The sequence below is a fragment of the Canis lupus genome, chromosome 17 (assembly GCF_048164855.1).
Source record: "Canis lupus baileyi chromosome 17, mCanLup2.hap1, whole genome shotgun sequence".
Taxonomy (NCBI): domain Eukaryota; kingdom Metazoa; phylum Chordata; class Mammalia; order Carnivora; family Canidae; genus Canis; species Canis lupus.
This window is the reverse complement of record NC_132854.1, coordinates 13812099-13826655: the sequence shown is the minus strand read 5'-3', so window position 1 is coordinate 13826655 and position 14557 is coordinate 13812099. Positions and strand designations below refer to the sequence as shown.

General features: G+C 42.0%; 1 protein-coding gene across 11 annotated transcripts in view; it reads left to right on the top strand.

The window, feature by feature from the left end:
- MBNL2 (muscleblind like splicing regulator 2) overlaps nt 1-14557 on the top strand; it is a 161857-nt gene that overhangs the window by 30170 nt on the left and 117130 nt on the right. For 2 of the 11 annotated variants that reach the window (XM_072782592.1, XM_072782585.1), the window contains exon 1: nt 8064-8150. The exons of the other annotated variants lie outside the window; for them this stretch is intronic. The gene's annotated coding sequence lies outside the window, so the exon portion shown is untranslated. Of the gene's footprint in view, nt 1-8063; nt 8151-14557 lie in introns of those variants that run through there. 11 annotated transcript variants of the gene reach the window in all.

The window sequence follows — 14557 nt, the reverse complement described above, 5'->3', positions numbered from 1 at the left end:
AGGACAGGGCACAGAAATCTTTTTATAGCTCCCCACTTGCCACCTGACAATCAATAGAATTATTTTCCTAGATAGTAGGCAGAGGATTCCTTGATGTAAGTTTGATTGAGTTCAGTGGTGTGGTAGCTTCAGTACAGGGAGAAGAGGATTCCAGCCAGGGGGTACCCAGCATGGATGTGTCATCCCTGCTTCACTTTCTTGCCATAGGGATTACTCCTCTCCACCCAACGTTTCCTCTGCTTAGCCTTCATGCCAAGTATTCAACTCAGTCAAGCCTCCTTGCTGTTGCTCTTCCCACTGCTCAAGGGAGACAAACCACTGACCTGCTGGCTTTCAGGTTAATGTAGCTACTTGGCAAAATGTTGGATTTTCCACTACAACTGGTAGCAGTAGAGACTTCAAAATATGTAACTGATACGATTTCTCTATTTCTAACACTCTTCCAGTTTTCTTTTCCCATATTTTTATCAACCTTTAGCTAGTTCATAGCAAATCCCCCTGCACTGGGGACTCGGGCAGGGGAGTTAGGTAGTTCCTTCTGCTCAGTTGATATTGTACCAAGAAGTCAGAAGTTCTTAGTTAAAATGTATCGAAGCCACTAAAAATGGATTGACCTTTTTGTTGTTTGCATAGTTTTTTATTCTCAGAGACACTTATATGCCTGTTACCAAAGATTCACTGGCATATTCTTTTGCCCTTTTGTGAGTTATCTTTTTAATCAAATCAACACTGCAATTTATTTTGGCAAATAGTACAAGTTGAGCTAATAAATTCAATTAATTTATTCTCCATCCCCCCCCCCTACAATTTTCCTAAATAATGCTTACTGAATAAGACATCCTTTCTCTATGTGTAGTACTTATTATCTTGGATCCTGAGTTCTTGGGTACACTGACATTCCTTTCAAGATGAGTTTGGTTAATTGCATTGATTTGTCTGTGTATTCTTCAGCAGGAACAAATGTTTGTTTTTGACTGATACAACATATATCTACTAAGGTCTGATCCCATATATTATGATTCTTTTTATGAAATTTATGTTCGGTCTTCATCTATTTCTTCTTCTAGAAAAAATCTCAAAATCATTAAATTCATTCCTGTACTCATAACAACTTCTTCCAACAAGAACAAAAAATCTTTCAAGGCTTTGTTATAAATGTGTTGAATCTATAAATTCATCTGGTGAGAACTAATACTTTTAAATGATAGGAATGTCAATCCAGAAATATCTCTCAGTTTGTTTAAATGACGCTTTGTATCTCCAGGTAAAGTTCCTTAATTTTTTATACAAAACATTTTCAGTTAACATTATTCCCAGTTGTTTTGTGTTTTATGTAGCTATTATGAATTATATATTTTCTATTATATATCCTATGTGACTATTGCTACAAAGCAAGAAACCTATTGGTTTCATTTACTTTATTTAGTTATCTCATTTCTGGCAGCTTAACAGAACTCACTTTTTCCTTGTGAAATTTAAATTTAATTCTCTTGAGTTTTCTGGGTATATAATCATATCAAATCGAGATAATGACAACATTTTCTCCTCTTTCTCAACAATTATACCATATATTTCTGTTACCTATTAATGTATTGGCCACACCATTTCTGACTTTGAAAAAATTTTGAATAGCTGATCTTTTGAAAATTCTCAAAAAGAAATGGCTAGTGATAGAGGTTTCTCTATATTTTACATCCTGCTATGAATGTAAGGTTCCCCAGGGAATTTTAAACTAATTATAGCAACCAGCAGTAGATGTTTCATCTTGCTAACTGAAATCCAAGGCACTTAAGTATCTCATAAATATTAGTTTTATGATATTAAAAAATGCAGAGTAGTACATTTAGACTGATGGCACATAAGTTTCTTGCTTCATAGAAAATATAACTGATATATATATATTTAAAATAAAGAGAACCAACTTTTTTTTTGCTTTGTCTCAGCCATCCATCCATCCATCCATTTACCTATTCAACAAATAACTTATTAAACCCTATGCTTAAAGCAAAAGAATGAAGAAGTCTAGTCCCAACCCTACAGAATCTAGGGATGCATAGTTCTGCTCACATAACTGCACCCAAAAATGTTCATGGCTTGATTAAATGATATCAAGTGAGTACTTACATACTTATTAAGTTCTTATTACACTAATTATATACTTATGAGCTAAAACTTGATCCTCTGAAAAACAAACACTTGTGACATGTGAGTAAAACCAAATATTGCTTGCAGTTTCTGTTTGTTCATTACTAGAGGGCTTCCCCTTCTGCCTGTCCAGGTCTCTCTCTCTCTTTTTTTTTTTTTTTTTTTTTTTTTTGGTTGAGGAAAGTCTGCAGCTATACAGGTGAATGTGGGAGAAGTAAACATGTTTTAAAGTTTACTGGGGATCCCTGGGTGGCGCAGCGGTTTGGCGCCTGCCTTTGGCCCAGGGCGCGATCCTGGAGACCCGGGATCGAATCCCACATCAGGCTCCCGGTGCATGGAGCCTGCTTCTCCCTCTGCCTATGTCTCTGCCTCTCTCTCTCTCTCTCTCTCTCTCTCTCTCTGTGACTATCATAAATAAATAAAAATTAAAAAAAAAGATTTAAAGTTTACTGGTTTTCACATTCATAAAAAATATCATTCAGTAATCTTCCCTTTGTAAAATGGTGATGCACACAAATTTTTTTATAGTAACGTCATGCTTATTTTTAATACTTATTACAGAAGTCATCATGTAGTGTTCTTCAGAAGCTTAACATTCTCAAAAATGTGCTAGATTTTTCTTAGGGGTTTTCTAATAAAAATTTTTCAAGCATCTAAAATTTTGACTGATAAGTGTTGCTGCATAAGAAGCATTTTAACTACTTAGATGAAAATATAACACTGAATCATCTCCAGATTTGTTAGTATTTATGATTTCTCTTTGAAAAATAAACTATGATCTACACCAAAAATAAAATAAAACATATTAGTTCTAATTTTCAAAGCATGATGGAAGATTTTGCTACATTATGATGAAAAGGAAGGCACTTAGTAATATTCCAGGAGTGGCTCATGAAAATTTTGGTTGTAAAAGTTTAAATTAAGACACAAACCAGTGTTATCAATGTACTCTAATGCATTTACTCTAACTTATCTTTAAAATGCCCTCTGCAAAGTATTTGCCTCTATTTTGAAAATATATTTTTCAGTCTAACCATTTGATTTGAACTTGCCTTTTTGACTTCTTTTGACCCTAAATCTAGTCCTCTCCTTTAGTATTTAGTCCTTATACTTGTAGGGATATAAGATTATCTACAATTCCAAATACATATTATCCTCAGTCATGGTGTAGACTCCTAAGAAAAGTAGTTAATTTGATAGATTTCCTAAAGCAAGATTGATTGTGCCAAGAGAGAGCAAACACAATTGAAACCAAATGGATGTGACTTTTCGGTGGCAATAACAGCCCAGGTGCCCTTGGTTGACTCTAATATTGTAGTAAATAAGTTAGTATGTTAGATTTCATAGCCCCAAAGTTGTGACACTAAATCCAGAGTATGCTCCCATGGTCATTTTAGGCATGTGAATAATCTGGAGAAGCACTGTTTTCTCCTCCAAGGATGGTTAGTGATTCAGATGAAATCTTTAGTTTTAACTTTGTGTTTCTGCTGCTGGGTAACAAAGCAAACCCCACTGGATCACAGGTATCTCCCTAAAGATCTTTGTCACTGCTAGGCAAGAAACATGACTCCTAGCATGTCCGAGCAGAAGTGGCCCTGGAGACCCTGTTGTTCAGTATTTTCTCAAGTGTTTCCACTGAGGCCTCTTTAAAGCAGAGGAGAGAGGTGTTAGTCTCCTGAGTCTTAGAATGACTTACAGAAGAAGGCTTCTTATTTATCTGAAGACTCTAAATAGTACCTTCTATTCCATTATATATGTCTGCACTAATACAAAAAAATTCAAAATTACCTACCCTTGAAGTTATTTGACTTTCTCTTTTATCTCAACCCTTTTTTTTTTTTTTTTTTTTAGTAAAATTGATGCTTCTATAAGCTACACACTATGTTTGCGTTTGACTGTGTACCCACTCACACCCAAGTCTGACAACCACTGCTTGGTTCAGTGTCTCTTTCTCAGGGTTGGGTAAGCTGAATCCTGGAGAGGGACTGTGACTCATCCCAAATCTCCTGCCCCCGCCCCCCCCACTCCCCACCATGACCGTGCAAAAACTAACTCTGCTCTTCTAACTGCCAGCCCTACCCGCTTGTTGACAATTAGGCAATTAAGCTATTCCCCAGAGTAGTCAAGTGTATTTCAGAGAGCCTTTATTTCTTACACTTTTCCACTTTGGAAAAATAAGTGCCTTCTAGAAACTGCCTGCAGTCTAGTGAGCTAAATATATTTTCAGTGGCGGATGAGGTGAGTGAGCTAGTTACCTATGAAGTCTCTATAATCTATCTGCCCATGGACTTGTGTATTCAAGCGCTGCATCCTTTTCCTAACTCTTGATAACCAAATGCTTCTCCCTCTGAAGGAAACCATTGGAAAAGCCTAAAGTATTGGCCTAAGTCACAGAGGAGTGAACAGGACCTCCATCTTCAATGGTTCTCTGAAAATAGTGCAACTACCATTTGAGAAGCTGGATGACTCTCAGAACGCCTGTTAGCAGAGCTAACGGGGAGTTAGTGAAAGCAGCTAGTGCTATGAAGAAGTCATAGTCAGGCTTAATAAATATTTTCTGCTGCTGAGTCATTCTTACAGGAAAAAGTAGCGCAGACAGGATCATCTCTGCCAAGTGCTGCAGAGGTTATCAGCGTGGCCTTAACCAAAATTTCCACCATCAATGTTGCAATCTTCCTGCCCTGGCTTGATGAAGAACCCAGAGATGAGATGCCTTCTGACTGGGGCTCTGCTTCAAGTCCTCCAGATTCCTTCACAGACGGCGTAACTCTTGGGTCTTGGCAACAACCGAGTATAGATGAGGCAATGGAAGTTTCAAGTTCAGTGGTTAGCTCAAGGGCAAACTACATCTCTTGACTCTTAGCAGTTGTGGATTTAAGTGAGCCACACATTTCTCATTTAGATACACACTTTTGTTAAACCCTAAGAAAGTCATGTTGATTATATCTCAGTAAACAAAACATCATTTACATCTGCACATAGAGTTCTCTTGTAATTGTAAAAATTATTTCTCATTTCACCCCCAGTTAAAAAGAGACTTCGTTAGCAAAATATTGCTTTAAATGTAAAAGCACTGCTGAGTGGACAAGCTGCTTTTTCATATGTACCATTAATGACTAAAAATTGGGGGAGTTAGTGGAATATACAGGGTATAAGTAGGTAGCCATGTGATCATCTGCATACCAGAAAAGGCGTTGTTCAAGACTCTTTTTTCCTCTTATTTTATCTTGTCAGATTTGGTTTGACTCAAACTATTGGTTCTCTTAGAGAAGGAGGTCAGACCAGTTTGAGGAATAAGCAGCCTTAGAAGAGCAATTGAAGTATGCACATGGGAACGCAGGTGATAAAATCATTTTGGAAAATAATGAACAAGTAACTTGAGAGCTTGTCGTGAGGGTGGTATCACAGGTTATGCCAGGTTATTAATTTTCCAACTCAGCAGTATGCCTCTTAAAAAACACTTAAAGGAAAATGGATACGTTTTTGAAAGAAATGCAGTTGGTAGAGGAGATTAAGGAAGTGAGTGAAGTCCACAGGTCATTAGACCTGGGAAAGCAAAAGTATGTACATTTAAATAAGAATTGTGTATTTGGAAAAATATGCAGAACACGTGATTGAGAGAGCAGTGGTTCATCTACGTAATACCAAAGCACCCCCTCTCCGTTTGTTTCCCTTGCACTGGACGCTTGTGGAAATGGCCATGTCGCAAGAGAGCAGAGCCCCAGGTGTAGGCTGTAATCATCAGATTTTGCACTTTACTCCTCCTTTCATGGGATTTAGGGAGAGCACTGGCTGCTCAGTTTCCCCTTCCATAAAATGGGAAGCACGTTTGCCCTCTCAGAAGTTACTCGTGACCAAGAGCAATGCAGCCCGTGACTTATTTTTCCTTTCCCCCAGTTTCTCTGTTGCACAAATCAGAGTGGTGGCCCGCTGTTGCCATGGTGACACAGCACAGGGTGCCGTTGCTTAGAAATAACGTCAACTGGTGGCAGTGGGGAGGCAGAGCTGGAGTGGTGATCAGCCTGGGTGGGAGGAGTGCCCTGTCTGCTGTGGGGAGGAGGGGCTGTGGAGGAAGGAACAGGCCGGGGAGCTGGGTTTGACAGATCGTGTGGTGCTACCTGCCTCCAGAGATTAGCATCGTGTTACCTAATGATGCCCACCTGGGTTACATCAGAGTGTGTTACGATGTTAGAAGATGCACTTTGTTGCCAGGTTTGTCCTTTTTAAAAAAATTTTATTACTCAGAGCTCCGGGTTTTAAGTGCCGTAAATATTTGTTGTTGATTTTGATTCTAGCAGTTAGTTCAATTTCCTGAAAGGTAAGAGGGATCGTTGACTCAGACTCATTTCTGCAGCCCGCTTTATACTTGGGGCTTGAGTCATTCCTTGTCCGCAGCGATTTTAAAAACTATGGCAGGAAATTGACTTTTTTTTTTTTTAACTTCTAGGGTGAGTGAAATGACGTTAAAAAAAAAAACAAACTTGTTTTAATATAATAGATTGACCTCTCCCTCATTCTGGTTTTCTGAGTTCTGCTTAAGTCAAATGGTGCTTTGTAAAGAAATTTTCATTTTGTTAAATATTCATGAAATACCATCACCTTGGCATGTGTGACCCTCATGGTATCTTTTTCATAGTGTTCAAACAGGCTAGTAGCATTCTGTACCCTTCTAGGGTCTTCTAAATCGTTGGAATGTCCAATCCAGATACTCCATATCTGGTTCCATGCCAGAATAACCGTGTTCTGCAAAGTTATTGGGTGGGGTTGGACCTGAAAAGAGGTTGCAGAATGAGGTTCTTCCCATCAGAACCTCTCTGGGATGTATTCAACTGCTGGATTACACATCTCAGAAATAAGGGGACCTGGCTATGGCCACTGTCTCAGGGGACGAGGACAGAGGAAGATTTGTTCTCTCTGGTCTGCCTTCGGAGATATGACTACACTGGGATGAGAATCCATGTGGCTCAAATATTGGGCCTTCACTTGCTACAGAATACCGGGGCCAGGGATGGCACCACTTGGAACCCAGTCTTATGAAGGAACGTATTCACACCTACTTTCAGCGACCTTCCCACCAGCAATCTTCAGGAGCCAGTATTGCTCCCATTCAGAAAGTGCGAGACCCTCCTGTAGGTCTGAGACTGTAGCAGCTCCCACCACCACACCCATGAAGACCGGGCTGGGGGCATTATTGAGTTTTTAGTGCACACTAGCAGTCAATGTGCTGTTCTAGTAGAAGAGAAAATGTAAAAAAGTATTTTTTTAATTTACTTTTTTAGTTTATTTATTTAATAATTTATTTTTTTTTAGTAAAAAAGTAAACCTTTTTTACTAGTAAAAAGTAGAGTGCAAGGTTCTAGATTTGTGTCCTTTTTGTAGGCTGTAGCTTAAGTATTCAACACCTGCTCTATCCTAGTGCTCAGTGAAAAACCCTGTCACTTCTCCACCCTACCTGGGTGCCCCCTTGGATCTGGACTCTGGAGCAGGAACACAATGGGCTCTCCAAATGCCACCTTCCCATACAGATGCTCCTGTAAGATCTCACAGCTCAAGCAGCCTGCTAACAAATCTAGGCCAAACCCGGCGGAGCTGATAAGATTTCCACAAGAGTTCCTAAAAATACATCTCTCCTTAAGTCAGCCTTGCCAATCACTGTACAATCACAGAACTTTAAGGGCAGAAGTGGCCTTAAAATTTATTGCACCCCTTCCAGTTTAAAGCTAAGAAATTGGAGTCCCAGAAAGCTGACATAATAACAACAATGAGAAATATTTCCAATCACAACATGAGGATGGAACAAAACAAACCCTAAAGACAGACGTAAACTATGGACTGTGTAGTATATTCATTCACTTATTTGTCCATTCATCCACACACTCATTCAGCAAATATTTACCGAGTGCTTACTATGTCTTACAGTTTTCGTGTTGCACTAGCTGTCAGGGATACACACAGACCTGCCCTCACCGAAGTCATTCTGGTTGGGGGTGACATTGAAAAGATAAGTAAGTACCTATGTGAGTATCTAACAATGATAAGGACTTTGCAGGGAAATAAAGCAAGGTGAGCGGGAGTATGGAGATAGGACTGAAACTATATTACATCAGGGAAGTGTCCCCATAGGCTGACATCTGAGCCCTCTGACTATGTGGGAGAGGCACATTCTCAGCAGAGGGAGCAGCGAGGCCAGAGCCCTGAGGCACGCCAACATTTAGCTGCTCAAGGACTCACCAGAGGCAAGGAAGGGTGACTTAGGGGGAGTGAACAAGGAGGCAGGAGATCAGGGAAAGTGGGCTGCTCATAAAGATCAGTTTGGGTTCTTGGCTCTTGACTTCCATACTCAGGAGGTGGGGAGCCATTGGGAATATCTGTGCGGAGAAATGACATGCTCTGATCACATTTTCAGAGGATCTTCTAGAATAATTTGTTGAGATGGGATCGTATTGGAGCATGGTGAGAAGCAGAGGAGACTGGTTAGGAACCTGTCACATTAACCCAGATTCTGGTAGTTTAGAGGAAGGTGGCAGCCATGTAGGGGGTGAGAAGGGGCTAGATTTGGGATCTGTTAGAAAGGTAGAGCCAGAGGAACTTCCTAATGGGTCAGATGGGGGCAGAGAGAGAGAGAGAGAGAGAGAGAGAGAGGGGAAGGGAAGGGAAGAGGCGACAGAGACAGAGAAAGGGCACAACTCTGGGGCGTTGTCACCGTCTGGTGGGCTGAGAGCCATAAACTGGGGGAGAGAATGGTGAAACAGAGCCATGGGGATTTTGCAACCAAACCGCGTGTGTGCTAGCCTGTTCCTCAGCCCCTCCACACTCACCAGCCACAGGCATGCTAGCCTCCACCTCCTCCGGTCAACACGGGCCACCGGCATAGACGCTTTGATCTCTCTTGTCTCTATTACCTTTTACCTCAAAAACACACTGGCAGGAGGTTCTCAAGAAATGTTTGTTTAAAGCCCATACCTGGGTCTTATCTCACCACTAAAGATGTCCCAGGAATCTGTCAGTCGGCTCTGCACGCAGGTTTGCTCCAGCACCTGCCTTTTCCTGCCCATTGAGATGTGTGCACGTCTCACGGCTCCTTCTGTGTGGCTGCTCAGGCTAATCTCAGGGAAGCCACTGGCTCTTCTCCCATTTCCAGAGCGCCCATGAACTAACTGATCCAGTGCCCCTTGGTTGGAGGATACCCCCCATGCCCACTTCTGACGTCACCAACCCCCACCCCCCAAGATGCTTGACACACCTAGAGGCTTCATGATGTGATATGCACTCCCGGATAGCAGATACAGTTTCCATGAGGAGAGAACAGCCTGTCCCCGAGGTCCTCAACTCCAGTCACCCCCACGGGTATTCTTGCTAGAACTCAGGCCTTGTCGTTGCTATAAATTGCCCCATGTCCAAAGCCTTGACTTTTGAAATTGACAGTGTCCCTTCTCTGCCCCGGCTCTCAAATGCCCAAGGCAGAGGGGGAAAGTGACAAAACCATACTTTAATTTTCAGAACAGGCTCACGCTATCGCACCGAGGTCGTGCCTCCTGGGCCACTTGACATTTTTTGGCTTGATGTCGTGTCCTCTGCTGCCGCCTGTGAGGGCCATCTAAAGCTTCAGGAGCTCTCTGGAAGGCTCCAGCCCCACATCTGCCTGTCCGGGCAGGTAGAGCGTCTCCTACCAGACCCAGAGGGCAGGAGCCATCAGACAAAAGCTGCCCCATTTCATTTTCCTGCTCTCCAGCTGAAAACCAGGCTGTCTCCTTCACGCCTCACCTTCTCTCAGCCCTGCGTCCGAGAAGTGAGTGGCTTCTTTCTCGAGGGGCTTCCACTGGAGCTGGTGGCCTCATCCCTCCTGGTCCCCTGGGTCAATTCCAACTGTCTGGCCCACATCTCTGTTGTGGTTCCCCCCTTCCACTCAGGAAAGAAAGAGAAGGCTGGAAGTGAGATGGGAAACAGGCTCTCTCTCGCTCTCTGGGCACTTCACTTAGTGCAGCCTTCTAATTCTGTGAGCAAAGTCCGGGTTCACACAGGGTCACCTCCCCAGGAGCGCACAGGCAATCAGCGCCCTTCGGACTGCAAAGCAAAGAGAGTTCAAAACTTTCCCTGTTGCTACATGGGGTTCTTTTTTTTTTTTTATTTTTTTTTATTTTTTTTTATTTTTTATTTTTTTTTTACATGGGGTTCTTGAAGCACCAAATACTCCAAAGAGCTCCAGACACCGAGTGTCCACTTCCCAGCTGTCCCTTCTGCTCCCCTCTTGCAGGTGTGAGCTAGGGAAACTGCCACCTGCAAGGTCAGCAGTGACATCCCCATTCTGACGTCGAGCCACCACTAGCTGTCCACGTGTCCATGGCCTCCTCGTGGCAGTGACCCTCCTGGCTACTCCCTCCATCTAAGAGCTCTGAAATTCTCTCCCACACCCTTGAGCTGCAATATTCAGAGGATCTTTTGTCTCTCATTATTCTTCTTTCTATAGTCTTGCTTGCTCCTCTTCCTTTTGCCACCTCTAAGTAACTGAGCGGACTGTCCTTGACTCTGCTCAAGCCTTTCTCATGTCTCCCCTGAATAATACACACAGATGTAGATGCACATAAATTGATCTCTCTCCCTCCCTCTCCCTCTCTCTCTCTCCCAACCTTAATGGCCCTATTTTCTTTTTTTTTTTTTTTTTTTTTTAATGGCCCTATTTTCAATTGGCTTCCACTTCCTGATGTCCTTCCTCCTGGGCAGAGCATCACTGTCTACACGGGCTCCAAATTTTGAAGCCCTCTTTGACTAATTTCTTCCCTGCTCTGTTCATTCCCAAAGATCATCCATTTCTAATGAATTTACCCCAGCCACACCCTCTTCCTTTTCCTTCTCACTACTGCAATATAATTTGCGGCCTCGATTATACCTAATCTCTGGACCATTGTCATGATCGCTAACCAAGGCTATCCACCTGTGAGACCTTCTCATTTGAATGCATCCTGGGTGAATCTACTGGGGAGAGCCTCCTTCAGCCAGGGTCTTGTCTAGATCCCACCCATGCTTCCCAGTATATACCATACCAATAATCCTGATGTTTTATACCTGAGTCTACTTAGTCTTATACAGGCAACAACCCTATGGCACTGTTCTCAGTGGGGGCAGTACCACCCTGTAAATTTAAGGAAACATTTCTTTGGAAATTTAAGGGAACATTTTTCCCCCATTGTTCAGATGACTAGGGGGGCATCTCTGAAATATAATGGGCAGGAGTACAGGATTTTGGAATCTTGCAATGTCTGTGACTCCCTCCGAGGGAAGAACCAGCCCCAAGGCTCATGACTCTCGAGTGTCCTGCTTGACATTCACATAGATAAAAATCCTGTTTATAGTGATCTGGGTCAAGATCTAAACTGTGCTTTTTGCACAAAGTGTTTTTTTTTTTAATTTGATCTTTGATTTCTTTAGACAGTCCTAACATAACAATTTTTAAAGAATGCAACAATTGTATAAGTTGAGGCAAGGTTGTTCTTTAACATCTTAGGAACTGTAACAGGAATTGCTTGACATTTTGAAAAGCCACATCACTTGTCGTACCCCTGTCAGTCTGCATTTGTACCTGTCACACTCAAAATCATGCTACAGGCCTCCAGGGGTGAGCATCTGACTGCCTCATCCTATCTTCTAACATACGTGTACCTGAGTGCTGAAATTTCAAAATACACGTTGTTTATCTTATTAAACGTGACTTCCTTTGACATCTTAGGTATATTTCAATGTGGCAATAGATTGAGTTTTACAAATCATGTGCTTGTTGGATATATGATTTATTATTTTCATTTGGTGATCGTAAAAGTTATATTACAACACTTTTGTCCAAAAAAGGGAGGATTGGCAATTGTAGGTATATAGGAGGATAACATAGCCATTTGGCTGGTGATCCTGGAGAGAGAAAAGGAAAAAAGGTCAGCTGAAAAGCAGGCCTGTCCACCAGGGGCTGTGGTCAGGGAAGGAAATGGAAGTTCTGACAAAGACTTCTCTGGGAATTCAGGGGCTAGATTGCAGCCTGCAGCTCAATAATCATTTTTTCTGACTGCAGCCACTGAGTCCTGGACATCCAGGAAACCGGTAAGTGCGGTCAGTCTTAAATGGTATCTAATACAATTGCTTTTATTCTAATAAGAGCATCTCCTAACTGAATTATAAATGTTTAGATAGAAAACACAGACACAGTGAAAAAAAAAACGTAATTTGAATACAAATATGTGTTGAATATATTATATCTGGCTGTCGTTTCAGGAGTATATTTAGAAATTTCTCGTCTTCTAATTAAAGATGGGATTTCTTTCTCTGCCCATTCCTGGAAATTGCAGTGAAAATGGACTGGAAATTTTCATGTGTTAAAATGAGACCTGGATTTTAGGAGTCTTTCACTTGCATTTTAAGATACAAAAGAAAATTTTATCACTGTTGTCATGAACATTGGCTTATCAGACTTGCCATCGTGACCTTGGGTGGCCAGTTTTGTTTTTCTCAAGGAAATGTATGTGAAAGTGCCTTCCAAAGAACAAAGTACCATGTAAAATGAAGGCATCATTGTTAGCCTTGGTTCTTTCTCTGCTTAGAATGAATTTGTGTTTGGAATGAGTCTTAGAAGAACATCCATCAAAAGTCTGTCTAACTAATATTCTGGGAAGGACCTCCTAGAATTTCATAGAAAGGATTTTTCTACTTTAGTTAGACTCCATTTAATTTATAGAAATTTAGAACTTTTAGTGAGTGGAAGTTATTTCCACCTGTCACTTGCACACGCGCGTGTGTATGTGTGTGTGGTTGTGTGTGAGGTTGTGCATATGTATGGTTGTGTGTGTGGTTGTGTGTGTATGTGGTTGTGTGTGTGTATGTGTGGTCGTATGTGCATGGTGTGTGTGTGGTTGTGTGTGGTTGTATGTGTGTGGTTGTGTGTATGTGTGGTTGTATGTGTACGGTGTGTGTGTGGTTGTGTGTGGTGTATATGGTTATTGTGTGTGGTTGTGTGTATGTGTGGCTGTATGTGTGTGGTGTGTGTGTGGTTGTGTGTGATTGTAGGTGTGTGGTATGTGTGTGGTTGTGTGTGTGTATGTGTGGTGTTGTGTGTGCATGTGGTTGTGTGTGTGGTTGTGTGTACCTGCACATAGATGTTAGGCATATAGATGCCATAGCCGACGTTGATAAGGAATAGACGCTGTAAAGGGAGTTATATACCATTATATAGAATATACCATTTAATCTATGCTGGTTGTGGTACATATATTTATGGCTTTGGTGTTTTCGACCCCTTGATTCCAAACAGAAACTGAGCTCAGAGAGCTGAGGTGACATCACACAACTCATCAGGGTAGAGGAGCAACTAGAACTCCACATAGAAAAATCGATTATTACCACTAACGGGAATCTCCAAATGCCCTTTCATTTATATTTTCAGTAAATTAAAAAGAAACCAGTTTCAAGGTTTCATAAAGAAACATTGTCTTAAGGATGGTCACCTCTGCTGCTCCCTTCACTCCTTTCTTTCAAAGGGTCAATGAAGTCCCTTTCTACTTCTGCCCTGGGGCCTCTGTGGTTTCTGTATTTTTATTGGTCTGTTGGGCTTCTGGTGGGAAGGCCCAGTGAGGGGCCTCTTCCGGGCGGTGTGATTCCAGGCAGGATTACACCGTCTCGGGGAGGTAGGTCAGGAGGCTCAGCCCAGCGCTGGGCCGCAGCCTCTCTGGTCCCTCACCCGCCCCCGGGGGTCTGCATCTGATGGGTACGGGTGCGACCAGTCATTGATCAGGGGACAGAGCACGCTGAGAGCTATTTTAAATCAAGCTCCAGAAATAGAAGTGGGGATGCTCAAACGTCAAGCCACTCGCAGGAAGGAGAAATCGTTCTTTAAATACATATTTGGAGAATTTAAAAAATTAAGAGGAGGAAACCCAAAGATTCTGAAAATTAGAAACTATAAAACTCAAGGAGACAGTTTCTTTATTGTAACTAGATTTACAGAAAATAAAATTAAAGGCATCCCATAAATTACTTAAGGGATAATGAGTCCTTGACTGTCTGACTCAGAAATCGGGTTGTTTAGCAGGGACCCTTTGATGAGCTCGCTAAGAGGCCCATGTCTGGCAGACAGCTAAATGCCGTAGGTGACCGAACGTGAACTGTTTTCCTTAAGGCAGTCTTAAATTTTGATCAATCTCAGCCTCAAGATCAGGCATGATTGATGTTTTCCCCTTCAAAAATGTACAAACTAGCTACAAAGCGTCAGCAAGGCGAGGACACCTGGGGTCCAAGGCCCGGGCTTGCCTGGGAGCTGAGGGGTCTGGAATGAAGGGAGGTCACCTGGTTTAGGGAGCGCAGGCCATGCTTTCCAGACTGGCCTGCTGCACCATGGAGCAGCTGCAAAAGAACGTGAGCAGCACATTCTTTTTAT